General features: G+C 45.9%; 1 pseudogene; it reads left to right on the top strand.

Moving 5' to 3' along the window:
• The first annotated feature begins 1,037 nt into the window (after positions 1-1,037).
• LOC134489831 (zinc finger protein 721-like) lies at positions 1,038-19,342 on the top strand (annotated as a pseudogene).
• Positions 19,343-21,909: the final 2,567 nt, after the last annotated feature.

Raw genomic sequence — 21,909 nt, 5'->3', positions numbered from 1 at the left:
ACAGAATTCTTTGTCCCTCAGTTCAAGTCAGGCAATTCTATCAAGCGCCTTTTCCTTTTCCAATTGAGTACTGTCCATCTTATTTTCCAAAACTTCAACTCTGCTAGTTACCTGCTTCACCTCTCCATCAGTCTTTTCCAATTTCTGTTCCAATTTTTTTTCAAAGTCAGTAAATTTTGTTTCCATCTTTTTTTCAAAAGACTCAAAGTAAATTTAGTGATGAGTTCTTTGAGCATCATCTTGAGCATCTTGAAGTCACCTGAGCCCCTACATTGAATCCTCCTCATAGCCATAATTTTAGCTCTTTAGCTCCCTCTAGTGTCAAAACGTATTAATTATAATCCAAACTGAGAGGTAAAAACAAAAAAACAAAAGGGGGGAAGGAAGTATCCAATTACAGAATCACATGTTACAACCGAAAGTCTTCCCTTATCAATGTTTATAAAAAGTAACCCATCCCAGCTTAAAAAAGCAACAATAGAAGGCACTTTCCCACAGGAATCATTAAAAAAACAATCCCAACAAAACAGGTTCTTTTAGTATCCAAAAACTTGAAAGAAAAAAATAGCAATGATTAATTCTTTCACTTCAAAACAAGTTATTTATACAGTTCAGCTTTCGGTTTCTTTGCCCAAAGCATAAATCCTTCAAAGTAGTTAAACTTTGCAGTAAATGCAATCTAAAAAAATAATGAAATATTAACAAGAGAATTAGTATTTCTGTGTTGGAAAAAGCCTCTCTTAATTAAGAAAATGTGCAGTGATTTCAGAAATGGGGTGGTCAGAGTAAGTGTCCGGAGTCTCTGGCTTCAGCACAGCCTGGAGAAGATGACAGCCCCACCTCCCAGCTGCTCCACTCCACATTTGGTCGGAGGAACACTGTTTCACAATCTGCTGGCTAGAAGCAGCTGTCAGGAGGACACAAGGGATGATTCCTGGACTTCTCCTTTATCCGGAGAATGTTTCTGGGATCAAAGGGTCCTGCCGCAGCGACCAAAACATGCCATGATGTTGATTCCCCTACCGGAGATTGGGAGGAACCGGTCAGTCTGCCATTCATCCCCCACCAGAAGTCAAAATCCATTGTCATGTAAGCTTTTTTGTTGTTGTTTTCACACGTTGTGCAGCCAGTTCATAAGCAATAATTAAACTAACCCTTTTATGTGAATCTTATAGACAAAAAGAGCCTTCTGGACAACTAAGAATCACAAGCAGCGTTAAAAAGGAAAGCAAATCAAGCCAGCAATCAACATTTCCCAATTCAGAAAAAGAGAAATTTGTGCGAGGACCAGAGACTGCAGTTCACGGCTGATGATGGACAAGAGGATCTACAGCAGAAAAAAGCCATACAAATGCTCTGAATGCGGCAAAAGCTTCACGTGGAAGAGCTCCCTGCAGGCTCATCGAAGGACCCACCCTGGAAAGGACCCCTACCAGTGCCCTCTCTGTGGCAAAAGCTTTAGCAGGCACGACACCCTGGTAAAACACAAGAGCGCACACACTGGGGAGAAACCATATCAGTGCCTGGATTGTGGGCAAAGTTTTAGTCATAATTCTCACTTGTTGATACACCAGAGGACTCACACAGGGAAGAAAACACATGAGTGTCCGGATTGTGGGAAAAGTTTCAGTGTGAGGTCTGTGCTAGTGAAACACCAGAGGACTCACACAGGAGAGAAACCATATGAATGTCAGGATTGTGGGAAAGCTTTCAGTCAGAATTACACTCTGGTGATACACCAGAGGATTCACACAGGAGAGAAACCGTATGAGTGGATTGTGGGAAACATTTCAGTCAGAGTTCCTACCTGGTGATACACCAGAGGACTCACACAGGAGAGAAACCTTATGAGTGTTCAGTTTGTGGGAAAGGTTTCAGTCATAAGTCCCACCTGTTGGTACACCAGAGGACTCACACAGGAGAGAAACCATATGAGTGTCCGGACTGTGGGGAAAGTTTCAGTTCAAAATCGACCCTGGTGATACACCAGAGAACTCACACAGGAGAGAAACCCTATCAGTGCCTGGATTGTGGGAAAAGTTTCAGTTGGAAGTTCTACCTTGTGATACATCGTAGGACTCACAAAGGAGAGAAACCGTATGAGTGTCCGGATTGTTGGAAAGGTTTCAGTAAGAATTCCCACCTGGTGACCCACCAGAGGACTCACACAGGAGAGAAACTGTATGAGTGTCCGGATTGTGGGAAACGTTTCCATTGGAAGTCCTACCTTGTGATACATCGGAGGACTCACACAGGAGAGAAACCGTATAAGTGTCTGGATTGTGGGAAAGGTTTCAGTCAGAATTCTGACCTGGTGATACACCAGAGGACTCACACAGGAGAGTCCTCTGGAGTTCTCACCTTAGGAGTTCCTTGATTGGGCTGTTGTTTGCTGCTTGGTTGATCGACTGAGTTAATATTTCCTTGATTAAGGTATGGCGATGACGATTCTCAGTCATCCAGGTGGAATTGTCTGTAGGTTGTGTCATGGCAACTGGCTTTCTTTCCTTTTGGTAGAAATCTTTCCAAGCAGCTTCTTCAGTCTGGCCATTAAGGTATATTGTAATTGTTCATCTGGTGCTACTCTTTGCATATCAGGCTGTTGATTGCTGCCAAGGAGGTGTTCTGGTCTTCTGGTTTTTCTAATGTCTCCCTTGAATGGTATTTATATGTTGTTTACCTCTATGTTTCTGTTGATGGCTGCTTTGTCTGAGTGCCACACTTGCAGGAATTCTCTGGCGTTTTTGGATTTGGCTTGGTCTAGGATGCTCTCAGTTTCCCAGTTGAAGGTATGGTTGAGTCTGTCCATGTGTTGTGAGATTAAGGAGTTTTCATCGTGTCCTCTGACTGCTAGTTGGTGTTCATGGATGCGCTCTGCTAGTTTTCTGCCTGTCTGTCCTACATATCCTGTATGTAGATGACACCTTCATCATAATAAAAAAGGAACAACTGGAGGAAACACATGAAACCATCAACCATCAACCATCTTCAAAGGAATAAAATTCACAAGGGAAGAAGGCAATAACAACGCACTACCCTTCTTGGACATCCTCATCAACAGAGGAAATGATGGCATCCTTTTGCCTTCCACTCTCCCTAGCATCAACATCTTCTCCAGGCTGTCCTGTCTTCTCATTATGTGGCCAAAGTATTTCAGTTTTGCCTTTAATATTCCCTCCAGTGAGCAGTCTGGCTTGATTTCCTGGAGGATGGACTGGTGTGATCTTCTTGCAGTCCAAGGCACTCTCAGAATTTTCCTCCAACACCACAGTTCAAAAGCATCGATCTTCCTTCTCTCAGCCTTCCTTACTATGCAGACCTTTGTTGTCAGTGTGATGTCTCTGCTCTTAACTATTTTATCGAGATTTGTCATGGCTCTTCTCCCCAGGATTAAGCGTCTTCTGATTTCCTGACTGCAGTCAGCATCTGCAGTAATCTTCGCACCTAGAAATACAAAGTCCTTCACTGCTTCTACATTTATCCCTCTATTTGCCAGTTATCAATCAAGCTGGTTGCCATAATCTTGGTTTTTTTGAGGTTTAGCTGCAAGCCAGCTTTTGCACGTTCTTCTTTCACCTTCATCATAAGGCTCCTCAGTTCCTCTTCGCTTTCAGCCATCAAAGTGGTATCATCTGCATATCTGAGATTGTTAATGTTTCTTCCAGCGATTTTAACTCCAGCCTTGGATTTCTCAAGCCCAGCATGTTGCATGATGTGTTCTGCGTACAAGTTGAATAGGTAGGGTGAGTGTATACAGCCCTGCCGTAGTCCTTTCCCAATCTTAAACCAGTCCGTTGTTCCGTGGTCTGTTCTTACTGTTGCTACTTGGTCGTTATACTATACAGATTCTTCAGGAGGCATACAAGATGACTTGGTATCCCCATACCACTAAGAACTTGCCACAATTTGTTCTGGTCCACACAGTCAAAGGCTTTAGAATAGTCAATAAAACAGAAATAGATGTTTTTCTGAAACTCCCTGGCTTTTTCCATTATCCATCGGATATTGGCAATTCGGTCCCTAGTTCTTCTGCCTTTTCTAAACCCAGCTTGTACATCTGGCAATTCTCGCTCCATGAATTGCTGAAGTCTACCTTGCAGGATCTTGAGCATTACCTTACTGGCATGTGAAATGAGTGCCACTGTTTGATAGTTTGAACATTCTTTCGTGTTTCCCTTTTTTGGTATGGGGATATAAGTTGATTTCTTCCAATCTGATGGCCATTCTTGTGTTTTCCAAATTTGCTGGCATATAGCATGCATTACCTTGACAGCATCATCTTGCAAGATTTTGAACAGTTCAGCTGGGATGCCGTCGTCTCCTGCTGCCTTGTTATTAGCAATGCTTCTTAAGGCCCACTCAACCTCACTCTTCAGGATGTCTGGCTCTAGCTCACTGACCACACCGTCAAAGCTACCCCCGATATTGTTATCCTTCCTATACAGGTCTTCTGTATATTCTTGCCACCTTTTCTTGATCTTTTCTTCTTCTGCTAGGTCTTTGTGATCTTTGTTTTTGATCATACCCATTTTTGCCTGGAATTTACCTCCGACGTTTCTAATGTTCTGGAAGAGGTCTCTTGTCCTTCCTATTCTATTGTCTTCTTCCACTTCTGCGCGCTGCTTGTTTAAAAATTATTCCTTATCTCTTCTGGCTAACCTCTGGAATTTTGCATTTAATTGGGCATATCTCCCCCTATCACTGTTGCCTTTTGCTTTCCTTCTTTCTTGGGCTACTTCTAGTGTCTCAGCAGACAGCCATTTTGCCTTCTTGGTGTTCTCTTTCTTTGGGATGTATTTTGTTGCCGCCTCCTGAACGATGTTGCAAACTTCTGTCCATAGTTCTTCCGGGACCCTATCTACTAAGTCCGGTCCCTTAAATCGATTCTTCACCTCCACTGCATATTCCTTAGGAATATTAGTGAGCTCATATCTAGCTGATCTGTGGGTCTTCCCTAATCTCTTTAGTCTGATCCTAAATTGTTCAGTAAGACGTTCGTGATCTGAACTACAGTCAGCTCCAGGTCTTGTTTTTACCGACTGTATAGATGTCCGCCACCTTTGGCTGCAAGGGATGTAGTCAATCTGATTTCGGTGTTGTCCATCTGGTGAAGTCCATGTATAAAGCCGTCTCTTAGGTTGTTGGAAGAGAGTGTTTGTTATGCAGAGTGAGTTGTCTTGGCAAAATTCTATCAGCCTATGTCCTGCTTCGTTTTGTTCTCCCAGGCCATGCTTACCTGTAATTCCAGGTGTCATTTGACTGCCCACCTTAGCATTCCAGTCTCCCGTGATGAAAATAACGTCTCTTTTAGGCGTGTTGTCCAGTAGGTGCTGCAGATCCTCATAGAACTGCTCTACTTCAGCTTCTTCAGCATCTGTGGTTGGGGCATATATTTGGATCACTGTGATGTTCGATGGCTTGCCCTGAATTCGAATTGAGATCATTCTTTCGTTTTTTGGATTGTATCCAAGCACTGCTTTAGCCACTTTACTATTAATTATGAAGGCTACTCCATTTCTTCTGTGGTCCTCTTGTCCACAGTAGTAGATCTGGTGGTCATCTGATGTGAAGTGGCCCATTCCAGTCCATTTCAGTTCACTGACACCCAAAATGTCTATCTTTAATCTTGACATCTCACCAATAACCACATCCAATTTGCCCTGGCTCATAGATCTTACATTCCAGGTTCCAATGGTGTGTTGATCCTTAGAACATGGGATTCGCCGTTCACCACCAGCACCATCGGCCGCTAGCCGTCCTTTCGGTTTGGAGTTAGCTGCGTCATCACGCCTGGGGCTAGTTGAACTCATCCTCTGTTCCTCCCCAGTAGCAATTTGACCATCTTCCAACCTGGGGGTCTCATCTTCCAATGGTATACCAACATATCTCTGGTTGTACTGATCCATTTCGTTTTCACGGCAAGAATACTGGGGTGGGTTGCCATTACCTTCCCCAGGGATCGCATTTAGTCTGACCTCTCTGTCATGACCTTCCCGTCTTGGGTGGCCCTTCACGGTTTAGCTCATGGCATCATTGAGGTGCTCAAGCTCCAGCACCACGACAAGGTAACGATCCTTTGCTGAAGCAGAACATCTTGCGCAACCCAAATGACCCAGTAACCCAAGAAGAAAAAACAGGAGTCATCTACATCATAGAGTGTAAGGACTACAGCAGCCACTATGTGGGACAGACAGGCAGAAAACTAGCAGAGTGCATCCACGAACACCAACTGGCAGTCAGAAGACACGATGAGCTCCTTCATCTCACAACACATGGACAGACTCAACCATACCTTCAACTGGGAAACTCTGAGCATCCTAGAACAAGCCAAATCCAAAAAAAGCAAGAGAATTCCTGGAAGCAATCAACACCCACATACGCAAAGATCAACACCGGGATTAACAGCAGATGAACAATACACCCTAATTTAGGAAGCATTAACTCAGTCAACAAACCAGCAGCAAACAACAGCCCAATCGAGGAACTTTTAAGGAGAGAAGAACACCCCCACCAAACAACCAGGGCAAAGTATGGTATATAAACAGAGGGCAAAGTCCACTCCCTTTTCGCACCAAAGATGTTGCCTGGTCTGGCAATGAAACGTCTGCAAGAAAACAACAAGGCTCAGAGAGCACCAAGGACTCTACAACCATTAGAATGGAGAATTTAGTAGGGACGTTTGTGGCAGTGACAAAAGCCCTGTAAAGTTTCAGATGGAAAGGCTGTTCTGCCTTGCAGTTGAACACGATTAAGAGCTGCAGGAATCGTGAGCTGAGGAGAAAAGGCATCGTGGTTTTCAGCGTAGGATCTCCAGGTGTAGGAACAGCCCCTGCTGTGATCGTGTTTGCCTGGAGGTGCCTGCTTGTTAGCCTTGGATGGCTGTGGGTGACAGCAGCGCCAAGAGGCTGAGCCTTTTGTTGCATCCCGCTCGGTGGTGGAGGTGGGAGAGAAGAACTGCACAGTGGAAGATGTTTCATGTCTAGAAATGCACTGTGTAAGAACCATTTATGGCTCTTGAGAAGGAAAAAACTGGGTAGTGTTAGAGTTGCTGTGAACGTGGGGCCAAGGTAGGGCAAAGCTCCCTTCCCAAGACATGGGAGATGTTTCCATTTCTTCCACCCCTCTCTCAGGGCTTCTTTTTATATTTTCCCAAAAGTAAAGAGAGGAGAATTATTTGGAACCATTAAATGGCATTTTAGCTATGCAGATGAATGATCCTGATTTTGCTGAGTTCGGAAGACACCAAAGAATTCAAGGCTTGTTCATTTCAGGAACACAGTTCAGTGACCAGATTATAATACTTTTTTTCCCCCTAGTAGATCACTTTCCATATGATCCCTTTGCAGAAGGACAGCCAACAACCAGGACCAGGCCGGGGGTGGGGAGGAAGCAAGAGGCTCTTTTGTCCTGAGCCTCAAGGTCCGAGTGGCTTCGAATGTAAACCTCTGCAAAGTTGTTAAGCTTTAAAATATTCAAATTACATTTAATTCTCTCTTCCTTCCGCTCTCTCGCTCTTTTTTGGTGCCATATTTTTGTGCACACCTGTTATGACATCCCATGTTATTGTGGGCAGGAGCTGCAGATGCTTGAAATGCTTCAAAAGCCTCTGGATCTTTGAGGGGGCCATACCATAATGCAACATCTTGCATTCTAAACAGTATTTAGAATCCACCCCAGTGAGGGCAAAGTATACTAAGTGCCTACGGAATACTGACGTCTTTGGGGGATTAAACAGGACAATAGAGAGGGAATGGAATGGAATGGAATGGAATGGCTTGGTGGAGGCCATGGCTGGCTGGCTACTGCAAGGGTTTATGGCAGCTCGTCTGTTTCTTTTGATTACCATCCTGCGCAGACTTCCTATTTTTTCTTTTGGGAGATGTCTCATGCGTACACCCAAACCCGCAGGAGGCAAAAAGTGGGGCAATGGGTATGAGTGTGAGGATAATCTTAATAATAATGTATGTCATGCTTAAGAAGTAAGTGCGGACCAGAAAGGAAGGAATATTAAGTGAATTTGAATATGCAAAGATGCAAAGAGACCCATTAACACTGACACTAAGGGAACAGTGGAATACCCAACAAGTAGCCCCTTTACAATAAAAAGAACAGATAAATTAGACCCCAGAAAACCTACTAAGAATATATCTATTTTCTACGAAAACCCCTGTGTCTGTTGGTTGGTTTGTAACCTCCAGTTGTGCAAAACAGTGCATCAGAGGGCAACAGTCGTTGAACCAGGCTACCTCAAATGGGCCAGCTTACCGAATGCCACGACCTGTCACTCCCGTGTCCGGTGGTGACGGCAACGGGCTAGAAGCCAGGAGGCGGTGAATTCGAGTCCCGCCTGAGGCAGGAAAGCCGGCTGGGGGACTTTGGGCCAGCCATGCACTCCCTCAGCCCAGCTCACCTCGCAGGGTGGTGGTTGTGGGGAGAATGGGAGGAGGGAGGAGTAACAGGTGTGTTTGCCACCTTGAGTTATTTGTAAAAATAATAAAGGGATAGAAAAGAAATAGGAAGGAAGGAAGGAGGGTATGTGGCAACAGCCTTGGGGCCATCTCACACCAGCTTCTGCAGCTCCTGCTGACTTTTGTCAGGACGTTCCTAGAGCAGCCCAGGAATCCCTGTATTCACAGGGTTTTCTTCCCACTAGGACAATGGCTTCCTTCAGAGTAGGCAAGTGGGAGAGAGCGGAACTTGAGATCTGTTGCTTGTGAATATGCGTGTATGCTGCCGCCATCGTATGACTATGTGTACTTCCATCGTTTCCTTCTCTGTAGCGTGTCAATACCCATGCGTTGCTTTTGTCTGCAGGGGAGGCACCCACCATCTTGGTGAGGACCCCTCCAGTGTGTGCGGTATCGATAAAGACCGCGGTCAGCCTTGATTATTTGTGCCCTGAGTCCTGTCTTGATTCCACACCACCTCAACTTTCTTCCGTATAAGGAACCTTCTTCCTCCCTCCCTCCCTCCCTCCCTCCCTCCCTCCCTTCCTTCCTTCCTTCCTTCCTTCCTCCCTCCCTCCCTCCCTCCCTCCCTCCCTCCCTCCCTCCCTCCCTTCCTTCTGCCCCTTGACCATTAACTAACGGCCAACAAACAATAACTAAACGGATCACGGAGCACACCCGAGCCATCAGCGCCAATACAACGGGGATCGCCCAGCTGACAGCAATCACCGGATGAATAGAAAACCCGATGATGGGCGATCCCGGAACGCCAGCGGGGCCTCACAACCCCTCACCCACCGGCAGGGCAACGTATTGGACAAAGGGGGGTGACGTGACCGCGAGTGAGGGGGCGCTGACCGGCGCGGGGTATTTAAACCCCGCACCGGCGCGCTCCTGTCACTCTCAGCTTTTTTCCTTCCGACGCTGTAACTGCGCTGTGAATAAACCAGAGCCTGATCCATCGAACCAGTGTCTGAGTATTATTCAGAGGCAGGCAGCGCATGACAGAGGGTATGTGGCAACAGCCTTGGGGCCATCTCACACCAGCTTCTGCAGCTCCTGCTGACTTTTGTCAGGACGTTCCTAGAGCAGCCCAGGAATCCCTGCATCCACGGGGTTTTCTTCCCACTAGGACAATGGCTTCCTTCAGAGTAGGCAAGTGGGAGAGAGCGGAACTTGAGATCTGTTGCTTGTGAATATGCGTGTATGCTGCCGCCATCGTATGACTGTGTGTACTTCCATCGTTTCCTTCTCTGTAGCGTGTAGATATCAGTGCATTGCTTCTGTCTGCAGGGGAGGCACCCACCATCTTGGTGAGGACCCCTCCGGTGTGTGCGGTATCGATAAAGACCGCGGTCAGCCTTGATTATTTGTGCCTTGAGTCCTGTCTTGATTCCACACCACCTCAACATTCTTCCGTATAAGGAACCTTCTCCCTCCCTCCCTCCCTCCCTCCCTTCCTTCCGTCATTTCTTTCCTTCCTCCCTTCCTTCCTTCCTTCCTTCCTTCCTTCTGCCCCTTGACCATTAACTAAGCAATACCTTCCTCTGTCCTTGGAATGTACACCTGATCTCGTTTCTACGGTAACAGCTATCTGTCAAGGCCTGTGAGAAAGGAAGAGTAAGGAGGCCAACAGAAGTCTTCGAGGAAACAGAACAGGGTTTCAGAGCCATAATAAAAGTGCAAGTGTTCTAAGATATTGTGAGAAGGGTTCAAGGCGTCCCCCTCCTCGTCCTTTCCGAACTCTCTTTCCCCGGCCTTTCCCTGAATGCTGTTTCCCGCCAAAACCACTTCCCCTCCGGACAAGGCAAAGGAATAGAAATCACAGGGAAATACAGCACAACAGGTCAGGGTTAAAATATGAACAGGAAAACCTGGACATAGAATTGTGTCAGGAAAACACAAGTGGGTAAAACAGATTCCCCAGTAAGCTAATCAGACTCAACAAGGAAATTAAATCAAAAGGGCTAAGGAAACTAGCCGAGGTTTCCCTGATGAAGGTGAGGAAAATCCACTCCCCCCATTTCAATAGTCTCAGCCCGGCAGGCAGAAGCCGCAGCTCAGCGGGGGCCTAATTTCCTCAAGGACAGAAACCACAAAGCAACGGGGTTCGCAACCACAAAAACGCCTCCAGTCTTTTAGTCGGACAATCACGGCCTCTTGGGAGGCCCCCTCGCAAGACGCGGGCCAAAGACGTTCTTATTAAAGAGGAGCGCTTTCCTGCCTTTTCGGCTAACAAGAGCCCAGCTTCCCTATATAAAGGGCTCCTGGGGAAAATGCCAGTGTAGCCACCTCCGGCAGCTGATTTCTCTGACCGTCGCAGGAAAATAAAGATGATAATAAAGATCCCCTCTGTCCAAGCAACCCCCTGAGTCCTTTTATTCCCGGGTCGGAACGGACCTGGTAAGATTTCCTTCCAACAATACCAAGGCGAAATATAGAATATATGAATATGAAATATATTTGTATTTAAGTTCTATCTACGTAAAACCATCTATCACTGTCTCCAACTTGGAAAAGGACGCAGGAGAGTCCAGTCCCTCTTTTGGGGGAGGTGGGCAGTAATTAAATTTGAGTAATAAATAGTAAATGAAATGAAGGTGCAGCCACCTGGCAAAATGCGGCGAGAAGGTAAGGGAAAGGCACTGACTGGGATTTCTCCTGTTACCTTGAAGTGGAACCAGGAAAGCTGCTGATCCAAGGAGCGATGGAGAGCAGGGGCTGTTCCTAAACCTGGAGATGCTACGCTCAAAACCACGATGCCTTTTCTCCTGAGCTCAATACTCCTGCAGCTCCCACCCCTCATGTTCAACTGCAAGGCCGAGCAGCCTTTGCATCTGAAGCTTTACAGGGCTTTTGTCACTGCCACAAGCGTCCCTAAGAAATCCTCCATTCTAATGGTTGTAGAGTCCTTGGTGCTCTCTGAGCCTTGTTGTTTTCTTGCAGACGTTTCATTGCCAGACTAGGCAACATTTTCAGTGCGAAAAGGAGTGGGGATATATATTTGATTGGTACCAAGGAGGGAGCTCAGAAGGAGGTAAACACAACGGGGTTTTAACACTTTGTAATTGTTAACCGATCAGGTATTTCCAGCCTGCCTCAGTGTTACGTGTCCCTGCATAGCGATTCTGTCTTCCTCTTCCATTCGCCCCCCCATCTCAATTTAAACCCTACGAAAATAGAGCCACTCTGTGAAGTGAGGTGACCATATCGCTTAGCAACAGCAACCTCAGCAGTCCCAGTTGCCGTCGTTAAACGAGGACCTCCTTGTACCTTCCTGCTGGCTTCCAACAAGCAAAGTCAATGGAGTACCCAGCAGGAAGGTGCAACTTTCGATGATGCGACGTCACGCTTAACTGTGGGTGACATCACGCTTGATGGCCACAACTGGAACTGCCGTCCGAAGTCAGTGCAGTCATGTGATGTTTTGCTTTACAACTGTGTTGCTTACCGACGGAGCTGCCGGTTCCCATTGTGGTTGGTAACTGAGGAGTACCTGCATTGCATTTGAGATATAGTAGTGACTGCAGGTTATTAAAGGACTTCCTGTAGTAAACTGTTCTGTTAGTAAAGGGGGTGTAATGGCCTTTGCTAGCAGGTAGTAACCTCTCCAAGGCAGTAAGAATTGTTGCATTGCCCCTGCCTGGGGTGCTGTTCCTGTCCAGTAATGTTTCTAAAGGTACCCTGGTTGATGAGGACCATTAGTTGCATCGTGAAAGGCTCTAATGCCCCCCAAACTGGACAGGTTGTGTGTTCTCATCTCCAGATCAAATGTTTCAATTCATTTGCTTAGTATTTGTTTCTCCTCTGGATTTCTTTAACTTTGTATGACTTATTATCTGGAACAATTTTGATTCATACATAATGCTTCTTTTTCATTCATCACTAACATTATTGTGAAAAAGAGAGAGCGAAGGATCAACCCTACTTGCTTGTTACTGACCGGCAATTCGAAATTGAGTCTTCCCAGTGTAAGTCAAACACGGTGCTTACCGAATGAGACATCCTGGATCTTGGCTTTGTATGATCAGCCTTTAGCAGATTTAGAATCTCCTCCTGCAGGAACAAAGCCGGCTTGCTGGGAACACCGGCTTCAAGACCTGGGCGCGCTTTGAAGCAGCCCTGGCCAGCATGAGTGAAGCTGGCTCCCTTGGAGCCTGTGGCCTGTTGGGGCTCCCAGGTCATATTTCCTTTAGAGCCTCGGGAAATCAGGCACGAAATTTTAGGAGGTAGAGAGGGGTTGATCTCCACCGAGAGCCAAGCCCTGCAGAAGCCCAGGAATCTTTTAATCAGCTTTTGACCTGCCCTCCACGTGTTGTGCCCAAGCGGCCTGAGAATCCTCAAGGCTGAAAGCGAACTCCTCTGGGAATTGGGAAGGCTGCCCAGAGCAGTTCTGCCATCTAGCGAGATTTAAGCTCTGCAATGAGAGAAAGACAATACCTCCTTCCTCAATTGTGGTTTGCAAGCACTGCTGCTGGTCGCTTCCAGGTTTTGTGGCGTGTTTCACGATTGGTTCTGTTAATAGGATGAAGCTGGCAATCGTTTGGGGACTGCGCACACAAAAGGTGCTTCATGAACTTTTGGGCCCAGCCCTGAGCTAATCTTGAAAGGCTACGCTGGGTGAAGCTTCACTCTTCAAGCTTTGCTGGGTGAAGCTTCACTCTTCAAGCTTTGCTCAGTTGCAAAGGTACGTTTTGCGGAGTTATCCTGTAGCCCCAAGGCGTCTAACTGGCTGGAACAGTCCTCACTGATCGCTAAAGGAGGTGCATTTTTCATTGCCTGTTTGCACACCTTTTCCCCCCGGGATGCTTTCCCTTGGTTTGGTTCTCCTTCTTGCAAAGGAAGGTTCTTGCTCCGTTACAGTGGTGAGGAGTGCACCCTTAGGAGGCCTCAGGAAACAGGTTGGGGACAGATCGTCATGGAGCAAATGTATTCACGCTGGGACTCGAAAACGACTTGGTTGCACATAATCAACCAAAAAATCTCGCCAACGCCTGAGGCTAGACACCGGACGAGTGTGTTTTTCAGCCTCATGGCGCTAGATGGCGCTCAAGAAATAAGCAGCCCCCACGCCTTGGAAGCTGTCAATATAGTGGCGGCGTCGGTGGTTGCTGAGGACCGACATGCGACGGGAGGGGGAGCTGAAACGATAGAGTATTGGATTGCTAGAGGGGATATTGGAAGAGAGGAGGAGGGCAGAGGAACTTCCGGGTCCAGGTCCCAGCTGGGGGGAGAGCGGCGCGGAGGAGCGCTCTGTGGTCTTCCCGGGGCTGGTCGGAGCAGCAGCGGCCGGAAGGTGAGCGGCGGACGGGAGGGAGGCAGGCCGGGAGTGCGTGGGGAGGGAGGCAGGCCGGGAGTGCGTGGGGCTGCCTCGTTCCTCCGTGGGAGAGAATCAGAGGAGCAACTCCGCTGCGAAATGCCGGCTGCCCCTTATTCCTCCCCACCCCGCATTTTCTTCCTCCGGTGCTGCGCGCTTTGAAACTGGTGCATGCACATCCATCCATCCATCCATCCAATTTGTCCCCGCCCATCTCCTCCCATCGCGGGACTCTGGGCGGTTTACAACAATCAATTAAAACAACAATCATAAAATATAAAGTATAAAATTACAATAATTAATATAAAAAGAGTAAAGACAAAAAGTCCAAGTGGCAAAAGTGGCTTTTCTGGCGGTCGGGAGATTTAAAGAGTCTCCTTCACATCAGTGTTGACTCCTTGTGACTTTATGGAGATGCTGTTTTCTTGGCAAGAATCTGGGACCGACCTGCCACTGCCGTCTCCTGGGATGTTTTTTGTCCTTCCAAAAGACCTCCCATCCATGTATAGGTTGAACTCTGCTTAAACCAGCTTTTTTTTAAAGTAGCTATTCGGGAATGTTCACGTAGTCTTCGCATACCACTTCTTTAGTGACCATTCAAAGTCAGGATGGCGCTGAAAAGGAGTCTTCCAACTGGTCCTGAAGCAAGTCACGGTCATGTGGCACTGTTGCCTACAAACTGAGGCACCCGGAGTTTGGCTGGACCTGATAAAAACTTGGTCCCTGAATTTGGGAGAGAGACTGACTTTGCAAAGTGGATTTTGCCTACCTGAAAACAGGAATCACAGAGCAATTCAGGGAAAAGCAAAAGCATTTGTTAAGGGGGGGGGGGTCAAGTCCTTTTATAGGGTGCAGAGACAAATGACATACATTCAGTAGACGTGATACGTCATAAGGCAAGCAATCAAACAATAACAGACATTGATTACATGTGAGAATTGGACAACAGGAAACTTTGAATCTAGGTAACATTCCCAAAGTGGCAAATTTATGGGTTCTGTCACTCCCTTTCCCGGCCATGTTTGTATCATCTTAAAACTTGCAAGTGTATTCAAGGACTTTCCGAATACGCTCTCTGTTGTTTAGTTGCTGAAAAGGCTAGTTTTTGCACCTAAAAGGAAGAAAGGGTTTTGGGTAAAAGGAAAACATGGTTTCTTGAACTTGAAAAGAAGGCATGGATGACCTCCTCAAATGCTAATATCACCTTTTTCAAAAAGCTAATAATGAAGCCTAAAAATTCCAGGTAACAACATTGCACTTAATGACCCACAGTGATGTTTCCTTTTACTGCCAAGTCTAGCCAACAAACACAGGATTTCCTAGTGGTCTTCCATTCACGTATCACAGATCTTTGACATTGTGCTTAATGACCGCAGCCAGAACTGCTGTAAGTCAGCACATTCCCGTGATGTCATCTTTATTTTTTAATTTATATATCCAATTTATTCCCCACTCATCTCACTCAGAGAGCGACTTAATGACCGAGCTGCTTAGTGACAGAGTTGCCGGTCTCAATTTCCATCAGAAAGGAGGACTACCTGTATAGTACGGTGATGTCCCCAGAGTGGTTGTGGACAGGATTTTGTGCTCTTTTCTTTAAAGGAGTTGAATGGACAAAACTGGTGCTTTCAATCTTGCAGAGGCTTTGGGGGCCATTTCAGCTGTTGAAGCCCCCCAGCCTCCTAAAATAGCCCCAAAAGTTTGACCATACCCGCTTCTGGGACGTTTTGCAGGCTGAAATTCACAAGGATTTTCTAAATACGTACATTCACAGGTGTGCGTACTTGTATTTCTCTCTGTGTGTGTGTGTGTGTGTGTGTGTGTGTAGAATCCATCCCCAGCATGTCCAGAGATCCTCGATGATAACCCTTTAAGTGCTAAGAATCTGTGATTGACCCAAGCCAGCAAGTGAATGTCAGGATATGAACATGGATATCGCTAGTCTTCCGTGTGTCAAAGGAATCATAAGGAATGTTAGAGGTTAATCTAGCCTTTGGCACGTTTACTTTTTCTTTCTAACGTATGCTGTTTTGTTGTTGTTTGCACATGTTGTGCAGCCATTTTAGAGTTGATAATTAAACTAACACTTTTCTGTGAATCTTGTAGATGAAAACGATGCCAGTAAGAGCCTTCTGGACAACTGAGAATCACAAGCAGCATTAAAAAGGAAAGCAAATCCAGCCAGCAATCAAAACTTTTTCACTTTCTCCAGAGAACCCCAAAACTCTTCTCCTTGCCCAGCAGGTGACAGACGAGGGAGAGAAAAACAGGAAGAGAGTTTTTGAGCTGGAAAAAATTGATTGTGTGGAACTCAAATATTCCATGAAAAGGTCAAGGGGGATAATTTCCAAATTCAGAAAAAGAGAAATACCTGGAGGTCAGTGGGGAGGAAGAGGTCACTGGGATAGCCCCATAGGGCGGACGGTAACGCAAGTCTCATACTTGAGGAAGGAAACAGGTGCTTGAATCAAAGCACCACAAAACAAGGGATCAGAAATCATTTTGATCTCCTTGAGAATCCCAGAGTATCAGTGGTGGAAAGCCCCACAGAGGTGTATCTTCTGGGAAAAGCCCACATTACAGATGACAGCTGATGATGCACAAGAGGACCTACACTGGCGAGGAGGCCTACCAGTTTCCTCAATGCAGCAAGAGCTTTAGCAAGCACTCCACCCTGGTCAATCAAAAGAGGACTCACGCAGGAGACAAACTCTATGAGTGTCCGGATTGTGGGAAAAGTTTCAGTCAGAATTCCGGGCCTGGTGATGCACCAGAGGACTCATACAGGAGAGAAACCATATGAGTGTCCAGATTGTGGGAAAAGTTTCCGTTGGAAGTCTCACCTGATGAAACACCAGAGGACTCACACAGGAGAGAAACCGTATGAGTGTCCGGATTGTGGGAAAAGTTTCAGTCGGAATTCCAGCCTGGTGAAACACCAGAGAACTCACACAGGAGAGAAACCATATGAGTGTCCAGATTGTGAGAAAAGTTTCAGTTGGAAGTCTGACCTGGCGAAACACCAGAGGACTCACACAGGAGAGAAGCCGTATGAGTGTCCAGATTGTGGGAAAAGTTTCTGTCAGAATTCCAGCCTGGTGAAACACCAGAGGACTCACACAGGAGAGAAACCGTATGAGTGTCCGGATTGTGGGAAAAGTTTCAGTCAGAATTTCAGGCTGGTGATGCACCAGAGGTCTCATACAGGAGAGAAACCATATGAGTGTCCAGATTGTGGGAAAAGTTTCTGTCACAATTCCAGCCTGGTGAAACACCAGAGGACTCACACAGGAGAGAAACCGTATGAGTGTTCGGTTTGTGGGAAACGTTTCAGTCAGAATTTCAGCCTGGTGATGCACCAGAGGACTCACACAGGAGAGAAACCACATGAGTGTCCAGATTGTGAGAAAAGTTTCAGTTGGAAGTCTGACCTGGCGAAACACCAGAGGACTCACACAGGAGAGAAGCCATATGAGTGTCCAGATTGTGGGAAAAGTTTCTGTCAGAATTCCAGCCTGGTGAAACACCAGCGGACTCACACAGGAGAGAAACCATATGAGTGTCCTGATTGTGGGAAAAGTTTCAGTCGCAATTTCCAACTGCTGAGACACCAGAGGACTCACACAGGAGAAAAGCTATATGAGTGTCTGGATTGTGGGAAGTTTCAGTCGGAATTCCTGCCTGGTGAACCACCAGAGGCCTCAGGAGAGAAATCATTTGAGTGTCCGGATTGTGGGAAAAGTTTCAGTTGGAATTCCCACCTGGTAATCCACCAGAGGACTCACACAGGAGAGAAACCATATCAGTGTCCAGATTGTGGGAAAAGTTTCAGTCGGAATTCCAGCCTGGTGAAACACCAGAGAACTCACACAGGAGAGAAACCATATGAGTGTCCAGATTGTGGGAAAAGTTTCAGTTGGAAGTCTGACCTGGTGAAACACCAGAGGACTCACACAGGAGAGAAACCGTATGAGTGTCCAGATTGTCAGAAAGGTTTCAGTCATAATTCCAGCCTGGTGTACCACCAGAAGACTCACACAGGAGAGAAACCATATGAGTGTCCGGTTTGTGGGAAAAGTTTCAGTCGGAATTCCAGCCTGGTGAACCACCAGAGGACTCACACAGGAGAGAAACCATATGAGTGTCCAGATTGTGGGAAAAGTTTCAGTTGGAAGTGTGACCTGGTGAAACACCAGAGGACTCACACAGGAGAGAAACCATATGAGTGTCCAGATTGTGGGAAAAGTTTTAGTTGCAATTTCCAACTGCTGAGACACCAGAGGACTCACACAGGAGAAAAGCTATATGAGTGTCTGGATTGTGGGAAGTTTCAGTCGGAATTCTCGCTGGGCGAACCACCAGAGGCCTCAGGAGAGAAATCATTTGAATGTCCGGATTGTGGGAAAAGTTTCAGTTGGAATTGCCACCTGGTGATCCACCAGAGGACTCACACAGGAGAGAAATCATATCAGTGTCCAGATTGTGGGAAAAGTTTCAGTCGGAATTCCAGCCTGGTGAAACACCAGAGAACTCACACAGGAGAGAAACCATATGAGTGTCCAGATTGTGGGAAAAGTTTCAGTTGGAAGTCTGACCTGGTGAAACACCAGAGGACTCACACAGGAGAGAAACCGTATGAGTGTCCAGATTGTGGGAAAGGTTTCAGTCATAATTCCAGCCTGGTGAAACACCAGAAGACTCACACAGGAGAGAAACCATATGAGTGTCCGGTTTGTGGGAAAAGTTTCAGTCGGAATTCCAGCCTGGTGAACCACCAGAGGACTCACACAGGAGAGAAACCATATGAGTGTCTGGATTGTGGGAAAAGTTTCAGTCATAATTCCAGTCTGGTGTACCACCAGAAGACTCACACAGGAGAGAAACCATATGAGTGTCCGGTTTGTGGGAAAAGTTTCAGTCAGAATTCCAACCTGGTGAACCACCAGAGGACTCACACAGGAGAGAAACCGTATGAGTGTTCGGTTTGTGGGAAAAATTTCAGTCAGAATTCCAGCCTGGTGATGCACCAGAGGATTCACACAGGAGAGAAACCGTATGAGTGTCCAGATTGTGGGAAAAGTTTCTGTCAGAATTCCAGCCTGGTGTATCACCAAAGCACTCACACAGGAGAGAAACCACATGAGTGTCCAGATTGTGGGAAAAGTTTCAGTTGGAAGTCTGACCTTGTGAAACACCAGAGGACTCACACAGGAGAGAAACCGTATGAGTGTCCAGATTGTGGGAACGGTTTCAGTCATAATTCCAGCCTGGTGTACCACCAGAGGACTCACACAGGAGAGAAACCATATGAGTGTCCGGATTGTGGGAAAAGTTTTAGTCGCAATTCCCACTTGGTGGTGCACCAGAGTACTCACACAGGAAGAAATCGTATGAGTGTCCGGATTGTAGGAAAAGTTTCACTACTAGATCTATCCTAATAAGTCATGTAGGTTTACACACAGGGGAGAAACCATCCACACGCCACGACCGCGGACAGTGCTTAACGCAAAGTGCCTCCCTTCTCAAACACAAGAAAATCCACATGAGGCCGAAGATGATGTGTGTAGAGAAGCCTTGAATTTCATTTCTGATCTCCCACTGAAAGTCCTGCTGAGAAATCAACTATTTAATTTGTGGCCTGATTCTTCTTAGTCAAACATTCGACATGAGGGCTGAGGGAAAAAGCGGAAAGTGTGAGTTTATTAAAGGCTGACTACATGGATCTGGCTATCAGCAGAACTTCCTGGACATTTCCTTTTGCAGAAATAGTATTTTCTTTTTTTTAAGACTTTAAGTTTCAAAATAGAGACAATACGAAGTGTAGAAAAACTTGAGAAAAGAACTAAAAGAGGACAAATTAAAAATGCAGAAATATTTAGAAAGAAACACAAAGAATGTGAGTTCTGGCCTTCTTCAACACAGAAAGGATTACAAATATATAATACCTTAATTTTTTGCTTTTAACTAAACCTTAATAAACATTATTTCTATAAAAAGTAACAATTTAATCATCCAGACTGAAAATCAAAACTTAATTTTTTTCAGATGCAAGCAAATAATCCAGAAGTGGTTTCCACATAGAAACAAATCCAGACACAGTATTTTCTCTTGTGAGTGCTGTCAATGTTGCCATCTCTGCCAATTCCAGTAATTCACCATCGATGCTTTCATTGTGCGAATTTCTTTTATCTTTCCATCTTGGTGCGTGCAAAAGTCTCAGAAGGGGTTAAAAAAACACAACGGGGCTGTAACTCTTTGTAATTGTTAACCGATCACGTATTTCCAGTCTGCTTCAGTGTTACGTGTCCCTGCGTAACCATTCTGTCTTCCTCTTCCATTCGCCCCCCCATCTCAATTTAAACCCTACAAAAATAGAGCCACTCTGTGAAGTGAGGTGACCATATCGCTTAGCAACAGCAATCTCAGCAGTCCCAGTTGCCGTCGTTAAACGAGGACCTCCTTGTACCTTCCTGCTGGCTTCCAACAAGCAAAGTCAATGGAGTACCCAGCAGGAAGGTGCAACTTTCGATGATGCGACATCATGCTTAACTGTGGGTGACATCATGCTTAGTGGCCACAACTGGAACTGCCGTCAGAAGTCAGTGCAGTCATGTGACATTTTCCTTTACAACTGTGTTGCTTACCGACAGAGCTGCCGGTTCCCATTGGGGTTGGTAACTGAGGACTATCTGCACTGCGTTTAAAATAATAACCTGACTGCATATGTAATGTTTCTAAAGGTACCCTGGTTGATGAGAGCCATTAGTTAGATCACGATAGGCTGTAATGCCCCCCAAACTGGACAGGTTGTGTGTTGTCATCTCCAGATCAAATGTTTCCATTCATTTGCTTTGTGTTTGTTTCTCCTCCGGATTTCTTTAACCTTGTGTGACATTATCTGGAACAATTTTGATTCATACATAATGCTTCTTTTTCATTCATCACTAACATTATTCTGAAAAAGAGAGAGCGAAGGATCAACCCTACTTGCTTGTTACCGACTGGCAATTCGAAATTGAGTCTTCCCAGTGTAAGTCAAACACGGTGCTTACCGAATGAGACATCCTGGATCTCGGCTTTGTATGATCAGCCTTTAGCAGATTTAGAATCTCCTCCTGCAGGAACAAAGCCGGCTTGCTGGGAACACCGGCTCCAAGACCCTGGGCGTGCTTCGAAGCAGCCCTGGCCAGCATGAGTGAATTCTGATCCCATACCACCTGTATGCCCCTCACTCACTTGGCCCAGTCACTCTGTCTCAGCCCAACTCACCTCACAGGGTGGTGGTTGTGGGAAAAATAGGAGGAAGGAGTATCAGGTATGTTCACCACCTTGAGTTATTTGTAAAAATAATAAAGGGGTAGAAAATAAGTAATACCTTATTTCATAACAACTCATTTTTAATGTGGGGTGTAACTGAGGGCTACGTGTATAATAATATTGCTGCAGTTGTCATATATAAAAGCAAAGTTCCGTGACTTTTTCCCAGCTGTTTGTCTATCAATCCCAAAAGAAAACCCTCTGGTTTCAATTGTATGTTAATACAACAGATTTTCTCCATGACGATCTGTCCCCAACCTGTTTCCTGAGGCCTCCTAAGGGTGCACTCCTCACCACTGTAACAGAGCAAGAACCTTCCTTTGCAAGAAGGAGAACCAAACCAAGGGAAAGCATCCTGGGGGGAAAAGGTGTGCAAACAGGCAATGAAAAATGCACCTCCTTTAGCGATCAGTGAGGACTGTTCCAGCCAATGGGAACCGGCAGCTCTGTCAATAAGCAACACAGTTGTAAAGGAAAATGTCACATGACTGCACTGACTTCTGACGGCAGTAGGGTTGATCCTTCGCTAACAAGCAAGTAGGGTTGATCCTTCGCTCTCTTTTTCACAATAATGTTAGTGATGAATGAAAAAGAAGCATTATGTATGAATCAAAATTGTTCCAGATAATAAGTCATACAAAGTTAAAGAAATCCAGAGGAGAAACAAATACTAAGCAAATGAATTGAAACATTTGATCTGGAGATGAGAACACACAACCTGTCCAGTTTGGGGGGCATTAGAGCCTTTCACGATGCAACTAATGGTCCTCATCAACCAGGGTACCTTTAGAAACACTGGACAGGAACACCCAGGCAGGGCAATGCAAC

Source organism: Candoia aspera, chromosome 2 (assembly GCF_035149785.1).
Source record: "Candoia aspera isolate rCanAsp1 chromosome 2, rCanAsp1.hap2, whole genome shotgun sequence".
NCBI lineage: Eukaryota > Metazoa > Chordata > Lepidosauria > Squamata > Boidae > Candoia > Candoia aspera.
This window is presented reverse-complemented; position numbering and strand designations above follow the sequence as displayed.